The 12,512-nt window shown below is 34.8% G+C and overlaps 1 pseudogene across 1 annotated transcript in view; it reads right to left on the minus strand.

Annotated features, from left to right (window-relative positions):
• Positions 1-8,887: 8,887 nt before the first annotated feature.
• The window catches only part of LOC149779499 (putative serine carboxypeptidase CPVL), a 28,095-nt pseudogene continuing 24,470 nt past the window's right edge, over positions 8,888-12,512 (minus strand). Inside the window, exons 12-13 of the transcript XR_016415660.1 lie at positions 11,919-12,101; positions 8,888-10,612 (exon numbers count right to left, since the gene is read on the minus strand). The product of XR_016415660.1 is annotated as a putative serine carboxypeptidase CPVL (transcript). The remainder of the gene's footprint in view (positions 10,613-11,918; positions 12,102-12,512) is intronic.

Below are 12,512 nucleotides of genomic sequence, written 5' to 3' on the forward strand. Positions count from 1 at the left end.
GCGTTGTAATCTTTCCAAGAAAGGTGAACTAGCTTTCATTGCTGATGTTGAAAACAATGATCAGTATTTGTATTTTATAATAAAAGGCACCAAAAAAAATTGGATACAAATTTTGTTTGTTGAGCACAGAGCAACTTCCATATGGAAAAAAAAAATCAGAAAATCTGCTGACGAAATACAATGCAATACAGACTGACACTGGGTGGTTTTAAAATGCAATATAGACTGAAACTGTGGTTTTACAATGCAGTGAGAGAGAAACAGGGTAAAGCAATACAATATAGACTAAAACTGGGTGGTTTTAGAATGCAATATAGACTGAAACAGGGTGGATTTACAATGAAGTCTAAACAGAAACAGGGTAGCTTCTACGATGCAATATATACTGCCACAGGGTGGTTTTACAATGTAATAAAGACAAACAGGGTGGTTTCACAATGCAATACAGACTGAAACAGGGTGGCTTTAGAATGCAAAATAGACTGAAATAGAGTGGTTATGCAATGCAGTAGAGACTACAACAGGATGGATTTACAATGCAATATAGACTGAAACAGGGTGATTTTACAATACAATACAGACTGACACAGGGTGGTGTTGGAATGCAATATAGACTAACACAGACTGACACGGGATGGTTATACAATGCAATACAGATGGACACAGGGTGGTTTTGGAAAGCAGTAAAGACTGATGCAGGGTGGTTTTACAGTGCAATGCAGACTGAAACAGGGTGGTCTTACAATGCCGTATAGATTGAAACTGTGGTTTTACAATACAATAGAGACTGAAACAGGGTGATTTTTACAATGCAACATAGACTGAAACAGGGTGATTTTTTTACAATGCAACATAGACTGCCACAGGGTGGTTATGCAATGCAATAGAGACTGAAACAGAGTGGTTTTGGAAGGCAATAGAGACTGAAACAGGGTGAATTTTACAATGCATCATAGACTGAAACAGGGTGATTTTTACAATGCAACATAGACTGCCACAGGGTGGTTATGCAGTGCAATAGAGACTTACAAAGGGTGGTTATACAATGCAATACAGATGGACACTGTGGCTTTGGAAAGCAATAAAGACTGACACAGGGTGGTTATACAATGCAATACAGACTGAAACAGGGTAGTTTTACAATGCAGTATAGACTGAAACAGTGTGGTTTTACAATGCAATAGAGACTGAAACAGGGTGATTTTTTACAATGCAACATAGACTGCCACAGAATGGTTATGCAATACAATAGAAACTGAAACAGGGTGGTTTTGGAATGCAACAGAGACTGAAACAGGTGGTTATATAATACAATACAGATATACACATTGTGGTTTTACAATGCAATACAGACTGACACAGGGTGGTTATACAATGCAAAATAGACTGACACAGGGTGGTTTTACAATGCAATATGACACAGGGTGGTTTTACAATGCAATAAAGATTGACACAGGGTGGTTTTACAATGCAATATAGACTGACATAGGGTGGTTTTACAATGCAATATAGACTGAAAAAGGGTAGTTTTACAATGCAATAGATACTGACACAGGGTGGTTTTACAATGCAATATATACTGAAACAGGGTAGTTTTACAATACAATACAGACTGACACAGGATGGTTTTACAATGCAATATAGACTGACACAATTTGGTTTTACAGTGCAATATAGAATGACACAGGCTGGTTTTACAATGCAATATAGACTGACACAATTTGGTTTTACAATGCAATATATACTGAAACAGGGTAGTTTTACAATACAATACAGACTGATACAGGGTGGTTTTACAATACAACACAGACTGACACAGGGTGGTTTTACAATGTAATACAGACTGACCCAGGGTGGTTTTACAATGCAATGTAGACTGACACAATTTGGTTTTACAATGCAATACAGACTGAAACAGGGTGGTTTTACAATGCCATGTAGACTGACACAATTTGGTTTTACAATGCAATACAGACTGAAACAGGGTGATTTTATAATACAATACAGACTGAAACAGGGTAGTTTTACAATGCAATATATACTGAAACAGGGTAGTTTTACAATACAATACAGACTGACACAGGATGGTTTTACAATGCAATGTAGATTGACACAGGGTGGTTTTACAATGCAATATAGACTGAAGCAGGGTGGGTTTACAATGCAATATAGACTGAAACATGGTGGTTTTATAATGCAATATAGGCTGACACAAGGTGGTTTTGCAATGTAATACAGACTGAAACAGAGTGATTTTACAATACAATACAGACTGAAAGAGGATAGTTTTTACAATGTAATATAGACTGACACAAGGTGGTTTTACAGTGCAATACAGACTGAAACAGGGTGATTTTACCATAAATACAGACTGAAACAGGGTGGTTTTTACAATGCAATATAGACTGACACAGGTTGGTTTTACAATACAATACAGATTGAAACAGGGTGGTTTTACAATGCAATATAGACTGACACAAGATGGTTTTACAATGCAATATAGACTGACACAGGTTGGTTTTACAATACAATACAGATTGAAACAGGGTGGTTTTACACTGCAATATAGACTGACACAAGGTGGTTTTGCAATGCAATACAGACTGAAACAGGGTGATTTTACCATAAATACAGACTGAAACAGGGTGGTTTTTACAATGCAATATAGACTGACACAGGATGGTTTTACAATACAATACAGATTGAAACAGGGTGGTTTTACAATGCAATATAGACTGACACAAGGTGGTTTTGTAATGCAATACAGACTGAAACAGGGTGATTTTACCATAAATACAGACTGAAACAGGGTGGTTTTTACAATGCAATATAGACTGACACAGGTTGGTTTTACAATACAATACAGACTGAAACAGGGTGGTTTTACAATGCAATATAGACTGATACAAGGTGGTTTTGCAATGCAATACAGACTGAAACAGGGTGATTTTACCATAAATACAGACTGAAACAAGATGGTTTTTACAATGCAATATAGACTGACACAAGGTGGTTTTACAGTGCAATATAGATTGACACAGGTTGGTTTTACAATGCAATACAGACTGAAACAGGGTAGTTTTACAATACAATGCAGACTGACACAGGACGGTTTTACAATGCAATGTAGACTGACACAGGGTGGTTTTACAATGCAATATAGACTGACACAGGGTGGTTTTGCAATGCAATACAGACTGAAACAGGGTGATTCTACAATACAATACAGACTGAGACAGGGTAGTTTTTACAATGCAATATAGACTGACACAAGGTGGTTTTACAATGCAATATAGACTGACACAGGTTGGTTTTATAATGCAATACAGACTGAAACAGGGTGGTTTTACAATGCAGTAAAGACTGAAAGAGGGTGGTTTTACAATGCAATACAGACTGTAACAAGGTGGTTTTTGCAATACAATACAGACTGAAATAGGGTGGTTTTACAATGCAATGCAGCCTGCCACAGGGTTGTTTCACAGTACAATACAGACTGAAATAAGGTGGTTTTAGAATGCATTCTAAATGGAAACAAGGTTGTTTTTACAATGCAATATAGATTACCAAAGGGTGGTTTTAAAATGCAATATAGAGTGAAACAGAGGTTTCGCAATGCAATACAGACTGAAACAAGGTGGATTTTACAATGCAATGTAGCCATTTCCAATGTCTGCTTTTGATCAGCCATCAACAAATCCTTTTTATCTTCAAACAATTCTTCAGTATTTAAAAATAGTTGATGAACTGAAAACCCATGATAACAGAAATATCTTTCACTGTGTGTCGTCCATCTTTATTAATTGCCACCTTCACAGCAGCCACTTCCTGTTCACTTATTGCATACGGTGGTCTTCCAGAACATGTGGTATCTTCCAAATATTCATGACCTCTGAACTGTAGGATATGGCAGAGAATAGCCTATACAAGCTTTATTCAAGTGGGCCTTTATATCAGTCAGAGATTAAGATATGATCACTGAGTTTACAGTTTGCTCTTTCCACAGCAACAGAATTGTTCTCTGAAAACATTTTATGTCACTGTAATTGATCTATGTCAAATGCATATATCTGCAGGTGTCCAGCATGGTACATGTGCTGCACATTTTATAAAACATTTAGTTTGTCTATCGATCAGTATTACATTTAATGACAATTTCAAAGCAACAAAACTGTTATGAAAAAATATTCAGAACTTTTAAAATATCCCTTGTACCTTTTCAACTAATGAAGACTGCATAGAAACTGTAGCCAATTATGCATCATGCAGTGATGAAGGTAGATAGAAATAGAGGAGTACTTGCATCCCTCTGCCCTTAACACCCCCTAGCCCCTCTCCTCTGCCCTTAACACCCCTAGCCCCTCTCCTCTGCCCTTAACACCCGCTAGCCCCTCTCCTCTGCCCTTAACACCCCAGCCCCTCTCCTCTGCCCTTAACACCCCTAGCCCCTCTCCTCTGCCCTTAACATCCCCTAGCCCCTCTCCTCTGCCCTTAACACCCCTAGCCCCTCTCCTCTGCCCTTAACACCCCCAGCTCCTCTCCTCTGCCCTTAACACCCCTAGCCCCTCTCCTCTGCCTTTAACACCCCCAAGCCCCTCTCCTCTGCCCTTAACACCCCCAGCCCCTCTCCTCTGCCCTTCAAGAGACTCCCCCACATGTCCTCAGATAACTAAAAGACCTTTCTAAAGGTGTCAATTCTATTTATTCCACTTTTGTTTATTTAATGTAGGGCAAACATACGAATATGCTTGTGTTTCTACATCCAAAATGTAAAATTAAAGATTTTATCATTGGCATCAAATAATTTTATCACAAACTACTATGCCTTTGTTCCAAGAAAGTATCCCATCCTTCAAAATAAATATCATTTAAAAAATTCCCCTCTTTTCCTCCTCTCTGCAAGAAATTCCTGGCTGGAATAATGTCATGTATATGTATAGCCATAGCCATGCCCCATGCCTAAAAGTCAAGGTCACAACAATAGAAACTGTAACTGATTGTATGAAACTTCTCGGCCACAGAAAATATTTTAATGAAATTTAAATTAGTTGTATATCATCAATAGGCATTGTGTTGCATATCACAGTCACACACCTTGCCTGAAGGTCACAGCAATGAAAGTGATAAACTGTTGACCTCTATTTATGCACATGTATAACTTTTGAAGTTATTTTAATGAAATGGTGGCCATTTGACTTATCCATAGTGTTACCTTATATTATAACATGAACTGATATCTTAATGAAGCTTTACTCAGGGCACATTTCATCATAGAGTGTCTTCAATAGTACAATAAGGCTGTCACTATTGCCATGGACAAACATTCCTGTGGCACCTCTTATACCCCATTAGAAAATGAAACCCATTATTGTAACACACATTAGAAAATGAAACCCATGTTAGTAACACAAATTAGAAAATGAAACCCATTATTGTAACACACATAAGAAAATGAAACCCATTATAGTAACACAAATTAAAAAATGAAACCCATTATTGTAACACAAAAGAAAATGAAACCCATTATTGTAACACACATTAGAAAATGAAACCCATTATAGTAACACACATTAGTAGATTAAAACCCATTATTGTAATGCACATTAGAAAATGATACCCATTATAAACCCATTATTGTAACACACATTAAAAAATAATACCCATTATAAGCCCATTGTTGTAACACACATTAGAAAATGATATCCATGATTGTAACACAGATTTTTATAATATACAATATGCTTTAAATAGTTTTTTTTGGTTTTACATCCACAGAACATGATTTGCATAGCATTAAGATCATGTTCATCCATATGCAGAGAAAACAATATTGTCTTTCTAAATAACCTTCATCTGACATATTAGAGTGAATAACATAGCCCAAATACACATGTTCATTTACAAAGTTTTAATGCAAACTGTTCACATATTTTAAAGTTTTCAAAATCCTCCAATATATGAGCTAAATGCCAACAGATAATCGGCAATGCTGAAATTATTCATAAACAGTCACATACAGCATTTGATTTATTCTGTTGTGACAAAGGTAATCAATGTATCCAATAAATTGAAACGGAGACAACACACCACCTTGCTGAACACCATTAGTCATCCACAAAGGCTTAGAAACTACCTACTCAAATGCACATAAACCTTCTGCTTGCTGTACCAATTATATACTAAAATGAAAATAGATAATGAATTATTTGTATCCTCTGATGTTTTGAAAAGGGTCCAGTAATTAATTGTCAAAGTTTTCTTTGCATCTATTTGTCAAAGTTAGTCAAATTCTTTAAACAGCTCTTTCAAATAATGTTGTTTAAATGTCTTTTTTGGTATTTTCCTATTTTTGGTAACAGACAAACTTGATCGTGATGGGTACCATTTGTATACATTTGAAATGCTTTCAATGTTGGATACCGAATGTCAAATTTGGCAAAATTTTGTTAAATGGTTCTGGAGAAGTAATTAATAAAGCCTGAACTGTTTTTAGTAATGCCAGCAAAACCTGATGTTGGACAGACTTTACCTACAAAAATTCGAAGCCCTTAATACCAGGGTAATTTCAGTAAAAGACTGTAAAATTCTTTTGAGCTGTGATTGAGAATTCATTCATGCTTTTCTTTAGGAATGGCAGTAATATTTGATTGCAAATTGGTATTATTTGTACAAACTAGAAATCCTTTTATGCCAGGATGCTTTCTGTCCAATTCAGTGACTTCTGTTTGATGCTTTTTGAGAGGAACTAATATGAGCTTATATATTTCAGCATACAATTACTGAAAATTAAAAACTAATTGATTTAATCAGCTCTGTAAATCCCAATGGGAACGAATGCTGAACAGTGTTAGGAATAAACTCCAAAAGTTATAATCAATTTCTGTAATAGTGTTATCAATAGTGTTATCAATAAATACTGACTGTGCTAGTTTCTGGTTTTTATCCCATGAAAGCTAGCTCTAAACTGCCACATACTGTATTAAGTAGATTGTTTTTACTAATACTGTATGTTGGACTTAATAATTGGGTAGCTCTGCTTTGCTCTTTCATATCCATATGCCCTCCAGGCAAGGTCAAAGTCATTTAAAATCTTTGATAAAATTTTATGTAAAAGTTTTGCTGTAAGCACAGTCTTGTCATGTTCATGCACTTCTTTGTATCCAGGAAAGTTATAGTCATTTTAACTTGAAACATACCAGTGTCTGCATCAAGCAAGGAAACAGGATACATAATTTCATTTTGCTTGTCAAGTTAGAACAAATACTAAGTGAACTTCTGTCTCCAGAGTGGTAACAAGGTTTGTCCATCAAATACCAGATCAATTACAATGTAAATATGAATCGACTCATTCAACATTATGATGATATAAGACAATTTAATGAGTCTCATACAAGTCAGACCAGAAGTATGGTTGCTATAATGTTCACAAACTCAATCCAATTCAAAATCAAATAATTAATATCTGCAGACCTTGCTCATAATTATATGCAAATTTAAGCCTATTTATCAAGTTTGATCAAAATTGGATAAGAAATACAGCAGAAGCAAGACTGGTCAATCTGCTGCAATATCATTTCATGCTAACCTTGCTCATTATTGAACTAATCGGAGAATTTGGTGATAAAACCCACATTCCAAGTTTGATCAAAATCAGATCAGAAATATGGCTTCAAGAGTAGTTACAAGCTCAGCTAATTTCATGCAAGATCACCTCAGTAATATACATGAAGTTGGCTCATTACCAAACTTGAGAGACCAATTACAAAAGTTGATGTCTGAAATAAAGTTTACATAATAAAAAAAACATAGCCAATAATATGCAAGATCAGTGCATTTATAAGCATTGCATGGATCCCACCTCTTGTCTATCTCATGTGAATTCTTAATGGTATAAACCTATGCTTAAAGTCTTATTAGAATCAGATCAGAAATTTGACTTTTCCAGTCATTACAAGCTCAGCCAATCAGACACAAGATCACTTTATTAGTATGCCTTAATCTTGCTCATTGTCCTGTAGTTCCACACCTTTATTATATACGACCTCATTTCAAGTTTCATCAAAGTCAGACCAGAAATACGAATTCCAAAATGGTCTTTTAGTTATTATAGTCTTCAGAGATCTTGATCATATAAACCTACATTCCAAGTTTGATAAAAGTCAGATAAGAAATACATCCTCCTAACTCATAACCAGCAATTGTTGTTTGATGGATGACAATGAAACCTGGAGCATGACAGAGCAAAATGCTTATCTTCACCTGATGTTAGTAACCAAATCTGAACACTGTTCATGGAAAGATGCAGGAGTACTTGCACACAAGACATAAGTTGTTGTTGTTGTTGTTGGGTTTAACGCCATTTTTCAGCACATGATAGGCCATACATGGCGGCCAGTATTAATGGTGGAGGAAGAACCCAGGAAAAACCCGAAAAGAACCACCGACCAATGAGAAGCTACTGGCAAGCTTTCTCACATACCCACATTAGCCGAATCTGAGACTCAAACCCACGCAAGCAGAGGTGAGATGGCAGTGATCCATAACGGAGAGCGCTTTAGACCACTCAGCCACTAGGGGCCCCCAGGACATAAGTATGTACACATGTAATTGATGGACAAGCCCAATACCATGTATTCCTGCCTTATTTATAATCAGGGAATAACAATGATAATCCACAGTTTACAGCAAATGGGGTATATAGATAAATAAATAGACTGATGGATGGACAGGCTGACTTCATACATGACAAAATACATGTATGGGAAAAACATGAGCAAGTTTGAAAACAACAAGGATTTTTATAAATTATTAAATCATTATCTTGGCCATTGTATTTTGGTACAATAACAGAGAGTCTATGATCACTCTGAATAAAGTAACAAATCCAGATATGCAATCTGTTTATTTTTGCACATTAGAATACAAATAATACAATGACATCAAAAATTGTGAAAATATAATGAATTCAGCTTACATACATGTGATAACTGCAAATATAAAATTTGGAATCCCTTGTACAGTTTAAAATAAATCAAGAATTTTCATGAAACAAGGTAAATTGTAATGGCATATTGACCTTCCCAGTTTTTTTATTATAGAATGTCATATTTCTGATGCTGTAATGTTCTGTTGTTTTCATTAGCAAATAAAATTAACTCTCTTCCTTAATTAAAATTTATTATTCACTGATGTTCTTATAATGTACAGAACTGAACAACATGGATGAGAAGTGAATCAAAACATAAATCCTCCTCCCTACTAATAATATGTGAACTTCTTAAATAAGTTATAAGAAAATGTTTGAATAATCAATGGAAATACACAAGAAATGATACAATAGTTTTTTTGTGCACAAAGTAGAGCCTTTTGTTAGAAGAGAAAGGTTGCAGATTAAGCAAGTAGTTTATTTCCATTTGTTTTAACTTGCTTTCAATATTGAAATTTTTAAAATTATTCATGCTATTTCACATCAAAGATATAACAATAAAGGCAATAATAAATCTAAGTAGGTTTGAATATTGATTTAATGTTTATGTCGGCAGTTACAAACAAAAGAATATAAACGGTTTTTGAAATTCCCAGTACACTCCTAAAGGGAGTTAACCCTTATGATGTGTGAAATGCAGCAAGAAGAGAGACATGGCTGCCATGCAATAATGTAATACATCTTCTGCAAGAATGAGTTAGCTTACAATACGAGATTTTTTGTTTGGGCAACTGAAACAATTTACAGAATCTTCATTTAGTGAGGCAGTGTTGTAATACAGCATTACAATAGAGTCAGCAATTGTAATCATAGATTTATACATGGTACGATGCACCTTAAGAAATGACAAGAAATTGCCTAAGAGAGGATAACCTATATGGAGTTTTGATTGTAAGTCATAATTAAGAGCTTCTGAGTTGATTGAAGACCAGATACATCATCAATAATTCTCTCTACATATACTAGTAAGTAAGCTAATGTTTTAATTAAAAGAAATACACATTTACTAGGTTAAAATAAAAAGCATGAATTTATGCCAAAATCTTTGATTTTGGGAATCATGATCAAAGTCTGGAATTTCCTTCTAAAACTGGAATCATCATATCTATGAATTTATTTGTGACGTGAAATTGTCCTATCTACAGATGAATGGAATACTTCCAGTGACCATTAGCTGGAAAAGAGATCCAGCCCACAAGAATACAATTTGTGCCAGTGGCAAGATCTGACGAGGAAAGAATGATATTAAGTTCAATTTAGGACACATTTCATGAGACAGTGGGTGTTATTTGGACAGGGATACTTTTATTATTATATTAGTGTGTGTGTCTGTGCATGTGTGTGTGTGTGTGTTTGTGTCTGGTTCTGTGTGTGTGTCTGTTTCTCTGTCTGTGAGTGTGTGTCTGTGCATGTGCGTGTCTGTGTTTGTGTGTGTGTCTGTGTGTGTAATACTGAAATATTTATGTACTTTATATTGTTCTTTTTTTAAATATCTCTAGCAGATTATGATGCAGAAAGACCTTTGCCTACAAAAAAAGATTTGTTTTCTATAAATCTTTGGATCATGTCCCACCCGCGGGCAGCTTGGTCATATGGCACCATGTGCCCTGCTCCTCGTACAATCACCTTGAAAATGAAAACAAAGATAGTAAATCAGTCTGGTTACATAGAAAGAATCATGTTGTTACACTTATCATGAAATTGTTTAAAGTGAGTCAGATCAAGGCGGTGACAATAAAACCTGCAACACTCAATAATATAACATTATCAACAAAGAACCCTCTAGCATTAAATGTTATAATAACATTTTCTTAAAATTCATACTATTTGAAATGGACTTCTTCTGTGCAATCCAAAGTAGATATTGGAAAAAGGTGTCAGTTTCATTTTGTCATATTCTTTTAAATTACTGAAAAGCAGGTTTAAACGTAATCATTGTATTTGGATTGTTAAGCATATTCTCATAATGGCTCAGATGTAAGCATGTGGTATTTGGCTCTAATTTCTACGTTAGGAATTGATGGTCTTAAACTAAGTAACTGGAAAAGATCAAAACCAAGTTTTGTAAAATTTAACAAATAATTTACTTCCCTAGAATACAAAGTGAAAATTTAAAATGAACTAACAGTATTATGAATTAGGTCTCAAATAGTCATGAAAGTTCTATCACAAGTCAAAAAGTATAGAGTATTCCAAATGAATTCCAGTGGTATTCTGCAGAACCAATTTTGAAAGTGCTGATGTACCAATAGTGATGATGTGCTAAGCCTTGATGTATGAAATTGATATAATCCAAAATGGTTTAAAATAAATTCACAATAATCCCAATATATTGACTTAGTCCTAAAGTAAAAAAGCACTTTGTAATTCTAATGAATAATTTAAATAAATAAATCCTGTCAAATGTTAACTGAAACACAACTAAAATGATTTCTCACAAGACTGATGTTAAGATATGAATGAGTAATTCTGTTGATTATTACCTTTATATAAAAACTTAAAACACAATATGAGGGCCAGGATGAGGATCAAAAGTTAATTTCCAGAACATACTAAGTTGGCAACATTATCTGGTCTAATACTTCAATTTTAGCAAGCTACATGGCAAAGAACAGGTAGACCATGTTTTCCTGAGGCTAATACCAATGTCCTGAACTGTGGTTCAAGTAAACATGCTTACTTACAAATAATAATACTCTCTACAGTCGTTGACAAAAATTAGCAATATAATGTGGTGTTAAAAAAAACAACAGTATTCAGATAGGCATAAACTCCTATCCTCAATTATGGACAAAAGTCAACCACACAATACAAATTAAATATACACAAATGCTATATGACTTTTAACAGAATTTATGTTCTAGCATTTCTTATCAAACTTATGTCATGACACTTAAAAAATGTCAGTGTTGGTGTCATAATTGCACTTTACCTGGTAGAAGTTTCTGGCTTGTCTGACATAACCAGCAACTTCTGTGTCATTAGGATTAATTTTCCAGATCAGTCTGTCTGCCTCTTTGTATATATCCTGTCCACTCCAGGGGATTGTTAAGAGGAATGCCTCTGTCATGGGCACAGCTACAATAATGTCCAGCTGTCCACTGTAAAACATAACCTACAGGGGCAAATGAAAAGTATAAAAGGAAGCTCATGAAATCTGTTTGAAAGTTTTTTGTTTTTACTTACGAACTGACTACAGCTTTTTTTAAAAATCTGTGTATAAAAATGAAAGGCAAGATACACATTCAACTAGTCTGTGCATACAAATGAAGGTTAAGATACAAATTCAACTAGTCTGTTCATAAAAATAAAGGGCAAGAGGTAAATTCAACTAGTCTGTTCATAAAAATGAAGGGCAAGAGGCAAATTCAACTAGTCTGTTCATAAAAATGAAGGGCAAGAGACAAATTCAACTAGTCTAAATATAAAAATGAAGGGCAAGAGGCAAATTCAACTGGTCTGTTCATAAAAATGAAGGGCAAGTGACAAATTCAACTAGTCTGTTCATAAAAATGAAGGGCAAGAG

The sequence above is a fragment of the Sinohyriopsis cumingii genome, chromosome 17 (genome assembly GCF_028554795.1).
Source record: "Sinohyriopsis cumingii isolate HCF-2022 chromosome 17, ASM2855479v2, whole genome shotgun sequence".
NCBI classification, from domain to species: Eukaryota; Metazoa; Mollusca; class Bivalvia; order Unionida; family Unionidae; genus Sinohyriopsis; species Sinohyriopsis cumingii.